Source organism: Triticum aestivum, chromosome 4A (genome assembly GCF_018294505.1).
Source record: "Triticum aestivum cultivar Chinese Spring chromosome 4A, IWGSC CS RefSeq v2.1, whole genome shotgun sequence".
NCBI lineage: Eukaryota > Viridiplantae > Streptophyta > Magnoliopsida > Poales > Poaceae > Triticum > Triticum aestivum.
The window spans coordinates 230,607,599-230,614,465 of NC_057803.1; the positions used below are offsets into that span (position 1 = coordinate 230,607,599).

General features: G+C 43.1%; 1 long non-coding RNA gene across 1 annotated transcript; it reads left to right on the forward strand.

Annotated features, from left to right (window-relative positions):
* Positions 1-252: 252 nt before the first annotated feature.
* LOC123085893 (uncharacterized) lies at positions 253-6,294 on the forward strand. Its single transcript, XR_006440106.1, has 6 exons — positions 253-691; positions 3,523-3,587; positions 3,720-3,863; positions 3,984-4,131; positions 4,375-5,670; positions 6,024-6,294. It is a non-coding gene; the product is annotated as an uncharacterized lncRNA (long non-coding RNA).
* The last annotated feature ends 573 nt before the right edge of the window (positions 6,295-6,867 follow it).

Sequence of the window (6,867 nt, forward strand, 5' to 3'; positions counted from 1 at the left end):
GCTAGGCGGATGATTTCTAGACAAAATCATCTGACTAACTCGTAAGAGCCACCTATTGTTAATCGATTGCGACCAATACTTCGTATGATTGGTCTACAAGCATGTCACGCGGATCAAGCATTAGAGACCGTCGAATACTCCCAGATCCAACGGCCCACACCCTCTCACCCACCCACTGGGAGCTCCTCTCTCCCCCGCACACCACTCCTTGTCCCCTCCTCTCTCTCCCCCCACGGGCAAACCCTAGCGCTCCACGATCTAGACTCCTCCCCTCCCCCGCCGCCACCCACCTCCACCACCCACCCCTCTCCTCGCCGCCACCCACCTCCGCCACACCTCCCCTCCCCACCTCAGATCCTCTCCCCACTCCCAGATCCAACTTGCCACCGTAGAACGAGGAGATCGCGGCCAAGATCTTCGGGACGCGCTGGTCGTCGTCGCCAACCGCTCCTCCGCCGACCCGCACAAGTTCCCTGGTGCTAAGGTACCTCGAGGAGTTCGTGCAGCGGTTCGACCTCCTCGGGTTGGTCCGGTTCGGGACGGAGGTGGTGAGCGTCCGCCGCAGCAGGGACGACGACGCGGGCTGGAGGGTGAGGCTCGCCTGCGCTGGCAGCGAGCTGGAGGAGGAGGTTTGACGCCGTGGTCGTCTGCAGTGGGCACTTCGCCGAGCCGTGCGTGGCCGCCATCGCAGGTAATTACTCGGTCCGATCTATCCCCACTGATGGCTAGCACTGGCAGTAGGCAGTTGGCCAATAGCTACTTCCGATCGATTCGATTCTTTTTGGCATCTTGCAAGGGAGGCTGGATGGGTTGTTAGCAACAAGGATCCATAGCAGGCAGGGGAAACATTATGATTAGTAGTTGGCCTCATCGATCGGATCTGAGTAGCTGGGCTAGCAACGATTATACTACTTTGTGTTTGGATGCTTGTTTGACTGATTGCCCACCGTTGAAAATTTTGTTTATATATATATATAATTTTTTTGAAGATGCCACAAACTGCCAATAATGATGCTGATTATTCTCCGGTGAATGTGAATGTGAATGTATCGTTTGTATGCCTGCCTATGTATGTGTGTGTGTAGAGAGAGAGAGAGAGAGAGAGAGAGAGGCGCGCCGTACAGATCGGCTGCTTCATATGCTACTGCTGGTGAGAGGGATTGAGGGGGAGAGAGAGATGCTTCATACGCTGCTGATGTGTATGCACCCTGTTCCGCGCAATGCGCGAGGCAATTCACGAACTAAGATCATTTTTGTGTGCTTGGAAAGATTTGGATAGTTTTTTTTTGCTCTGTTCGTCTAGAGATGGAGTCTGTGGAGATAGAGTTCATTAGTTTTTGGTGTATCCGTCTAGAGTTTATTTAGCAAAGTTCAGAAACGCAAACAACATCAGTTCATTAGTTACACTAAGCATTTGCCTGCCTAAGTTGTATTTAGACCAAAATTTGCTAATAGACACCCCCCTTCACAGATCTGCTATTTTAAACTAATGACTTCATGGTGTAAGGAAGATGTAATTTTGATATCAATGATGCAAACAAATAAGATTGATCCTAAAGAAAAAACGGTAATGGTATAAAATATGAACTGTCGGTTACTGTCTTTGCATTAAGAACATGGAAACATATTCATTATAATGATGGCTTGGCTATCAGGGAAAGAAACAGTAAGAAAATAACACCAAAATTGTTATATAGGAATACAGCCAGTTTTCATCTTAAGAGAGCCAGTGGTCCGCGCAAACGCAGTCTCTATGCAGTGGCATCACCTCCCTACCGTCTCTCCCTCCAGCACATCGCTGTGTGGGTGGTCACGAATCTGGCGGCGCAGTCGCCGGATGCGAAGAAACTCGAATGCTTCTACCTCCACTGGGTTGACATGTAAGATAAGTTATGCCCCCCTCATCTGCACTCTCCTACCTATGATGTTTCAGCTAGATTCATGTCACACGTAGGTTGTGGAACAGGAGAAACAATATGATGTGCACATTAGAAACTTCACTACGGTTCAATTGGACCAAGAATTTACTGGCATTGTGTATTTGGTATTAAATACAAATTCGTTTGGAAGTCGTAGTTATGAATATTATGCTACTGCATGAGTTTGAATCTTGGTCATCAACTATAAATTTTGAACAATAAGGTTATTTCTTTCTGCTATTGATGCACGCGCCAAAACAAAGCTCTCCTTTCTATTAACATATTCCATCAGGATCTATCTGATGCAAACCTGTTAATGACTGATTGGGCCGTTCGTACCATGGCTTGAATAACACTGTATGTTGTCGCTCCACTTTGTGTCAGTGGCTGTCAAAGTTATCTATCAAAAAGATTTGGTCTATGAGGTGCGTTAATACTGTTGTTTAGGGTGACCGCTACAAGTCTGATGCTTCTCTTCATTCAGCATTGTCGTTCCACTAGGAGTTCTATTGGGAAGTGGTCCAGTGTTGTACATATGCCACTAAGGATGGTGGCCTTTATATGTTTTACTGAATATTTATTTGTCAGTGGCTTGCAGTTTCTCTATACAATTTTGTATGCCTGATTACACTTTTTTCCTTACAAGACTGGAGCTGAACTTCACTTTGCTGCTGATGAAACTCTAGCCTATGTTCTAACAACTCTATCTACTGCTCCCATTATTTCTCCGTCTCTGGATTTTTGAAAACAAAGAAAAATCATATTTCACTGGATCATCTAGGACCACTTTTCTCGCTAAAATCGATAGTCTCCTTACAAATGTAGTCCTGACACGAGTTGTTCTAATGTGTTCGAACATCGAAGGTGAGATTAACTCTTGCTTCCGTTTGTACTGTTTGCGTCTCAGTTTTGTAGATACAAAAGTACATTTATTTAAACAGCACTTAATTGTTGATTTATTTTAGTGGCTTTATTTAGAATCTTTTATTTGTTTCTTGCCGGTATGATGAGAATGAATCTTTTAGGCTGAAGAGAATCCTTTGCAGTATATTATTTATGTAGCCTGAGGAAATGTTCAAAACCGCTCTTATTTAGCTATATCTGAGGGATCCTAGCATGGTTGAAAGTTGAAACATGACTTAGGATTTTAGCCAAGTTCATTGTCATTCTTTTGGTATTTGTCATTTGTAAACATTCTGGATTATTCTGTAAAAAGAATACAGGCTCATGGTGTTGTGGCTTTCTTCGATAAAGATTAACCACGGCTGGATTGAGTTAATACTGATGTTGACCACAACAACAATTGTTTAAGCTCCACACTAAATTGTAGAAACTTGGCTGCAATAGTTTGTATTTTCAATGAAAGTTGGATGAAATGGTTTTACAATGTTCACGAATGTGCAGTATTTAGGGACTAAATTGGATGAGTGCGGGGATATTTATTCTCCCGTTGCAACGCACAGGCATTTTTCCTAGTAATATGTATGACTTAACAGTTTCCAGTAGTTGTGTTCTTGGTGTATAGTTAGGTGCAATCTTCTGCCCTGAAATCATCATGAAATGCCTTTGCTGGAGCTCACCTATGGCCTTGTTTGTCCTGCAGGTTAGTGAGCAGCATCAGGAGGAGGAGCTCAAACAGGCCACCACGATGCACCACCGCAGCAGCAGGTAGCACGTCCATCTCCTATAGCAATTTGGACAGGTTGATGGGGTCTGGTACATGCAAAGGGTTGTGGCATTGTCATTTCCGAGCCCTGTAATAGGATTAGACACAACTGAAGTGTTTATCAATTTTGATAGGTGGGTGGCGTCTGGTACATGTAATGGGTTTGCCGCCAATATCATTTCTGAGTTTCCGGTTGCCGTGACCACAGCTGCTACCACATACTTGCCGTTGATGGGAGTCATTTTTTGTTGACTCATTTGGATTTCAATGCAACCCATGTCAGTTGATCTATGAAATCCTATTTCCTTTATACTAAATCTTGCAATTCTTGGTTGTGGCTTCTGTTTTTCCCTTGGTACCCACTCACGGCTGCCTTCTGTCTGTGCTTCTCTTCTCAGGACGATGGTATTGCGGCACATGGCACCGGAGCTGAGCCTGGGCATGAGGAGCAACGGCTATGTGCGGGTCCTCGACCTGCTCGGCCTCAACCTGCAGACCTTCGCCAAGGTTCCCCTCAAGTCCCACATGGTGGATGAAATCAGGGAGGTAATATTTTTCATGACCCATCTTCCTGCTGAACAGTAGGTGATCTTACTAAACACCTAGCCCACCTTGCCTGGTATGCTTGTATCTGCTACATGTTGTTTTCATCTTGATAGCTAGCAGCCTAGCACAATGAACTTTGATTATGAAATCTCTATATGTTGTAAAATAAATTGGGTCAATCTCAAATTTGTTGTGAATTGTAGGATGCTTTGGGTAAATGTTTTTTTGCCTTCTCGCGTGTAGGCGGTCAGGTGAGATAGCAAGGAGAGGTTCAATCTGTTGGAGTAGGATGGCGAGCTGCTGATTCAGGTTAACCAGGTGCACACTGTGGCAGTATGATTTCTGCCTGACCCTCCAGACCGTGGAGAAGCAGAGTCGGCCGCTGGCGGGGGACGTGGGCAACGACCAGATCGTCGTCCTCTTCAAGTTAGGCCCTGTTCGGCAAGCCTCCGCTCCTTCAGCGCGGAGTGGAGCGCGCGGAGTGGCCCTTGGGCGACTCTGAAAATTTTAACTGGACGCTGCTCCGCTCCAGCGTGGAGTTGGAGTGGGGAGAGAGTCCGAACAGGCTCTTAATAGTAACACTAATAATCACATGTACCCTTCTTTATGATTTGATTGCACATGATTGGGCTGTGCTTCCTCTGATTACATTCAGAATTGTTTGATGTTAATGATGATGATATATTGGGAGCATTACTTTCACCTACAATAATTGGCTCAGTTTAATATAGTATAACCGACAGAACATCTACAAATCCAGTCATGATTGCTTTGTACTGTTAAGAACAAAGACTCATTTTGACTGTGTGTTTTTTGTTTGTGCTATCCTGTATTGAATGAATTCAATAAAGTTCTCATAAATTCTGCCTGGCCTTCTACTAGTCCAAATCTGAAGTAGTATTACTAATGTTGTTAAGTTGTCTAAACATGCTTGCTGCTAGCTTTAAAGTTGATCTAAAGAACCATTCATGCATTTACACATTCATGATTTCCTACTCTGTTTGTAATTGTTCTGGTTAATTGTGCTAGTAGATATTGCCTGGGATATGTAGCGGGTGTCTGTTGTGTCATGTTACTTCCTTAGTTTTCAGTACATGGTACATATAGAGATGCGTACAGTAGTTATAAGAGCCAATCGTGGTGAGAGAGTATTATTTCTTCCTCATACTAATATCTGGTTTACAATGTGGCGAGAGATTGTCAAGTTTGTAAGCTTTTCATCCCACAACCCTTTTCCTTCTCATATGGAGTTGCTTTGTTGTACAAAAATGTTACCTATTCGTATGTGGTTGTATAGAAGGATAGAATTATTAATTGTCTAGTTATGATTTTTAGCATTTGTTGTGCTTCCTAGGGACATCGATCTCTACTCTTCTATATAATCCACATTGATCTTTATTGTTTGATTGACTGGAAGAAGTTTTGATGTAGTTTTCTTAATCATGCAGGAGTTTACTTTGGATGACAAATGTTTGTAGATCATCCACCTCCTCAACGATGCTAACCCGATCCGATCATCGTCGACACTATCATCATCAGGTCCCTGTTCCCTCTAATCTCTCCTGCCTTGTGATGTTAGTCTGTGTGCGCTCACTAGTATTGTTAGATCCTGTCAGTTGCATCGATGGTAGTGGTAGTAGAGTAGTATTTTTCTTCAGGTGAATCTGTTACAGCGACGTTCATTGTACGACCTGCACTTGTACCAATGTACCATGCTACTATTTGGCAATTCAATTTCACATTGCATTTGGATCTTAAACTTATACAGTATAAGCTTAGTTATTTGCATATGTAAAATATGTTAGACAAAGTGTTAAGTTAGATAACCGCCTCATGTTGATGGCATTGTCTCTAAACATTTAATAATGTTTCTTTTTGGTGATCTGGATCAGGATCTAATGTTGTTTAGGCTGCTGCTGTTGTGACGGAAGAGCAGAAGAGGCATGGCGATGTGCAGCACAATTTTAGTTGATGTTGCACCATGTTTTGGTGCTTGTGTATTTGTTTTTGCTTGTAACCACACTTGTATGTGCTTGTCTATCTGTTTTTGCTTGTTTTAGTTGATGTTGGACGTGCGGACTTGTATGTGCTGTTGTGTGTGTTTGGCGGAATGATTTCTGAATTTAATCATTTAATCAAGAGAATTATTGAGTGTTTGCTGTTCAAATGTGTAAGCTGGAAATCAGTGAATAAAAAGACCAAATGTTTTATTGGACCAAATAATATATGGGCTCTAAAAAGGCTATGGCCCAAATAATAGTGGATTGGAACATTGTTTAGTTCTAGAAAACCTGAACAAAAAGGCTTATTGAAATGGTTCGCAAAAGGGCCATGTTCCAAAAAATTAAAAGACTGAATTGGGCTTGGCCCATGAAGTTGACCAAAAATTCATAGAAAAAATATAGAAAGACTAAATTGCTGGGCTAGGCCCATGTAGAATACCGATTTGGACCGGGTTGATTCTTAGCAACGACCTTTTCAATTGGTCGCAATTTTGCCACGTCCGATTGCCACATCGGATCCGATGTGGCCTGAGCAGAGAGCTAGCGACCAAAACAGAAGGTCATAGAATCAATGACCTTTTTGTTTTAGTCGTGGAATTCCACGACCTTCTCATAGAGAAGGTCGTTAATTTCAGTTTACGACCGCCAGCTTTTGACCTTCTGTTTTTGGTCAAAAAAGGTCGCAAATGAAAAACAATGACCTTTTAATGACCAATAGTGATGGTCGCAAGTT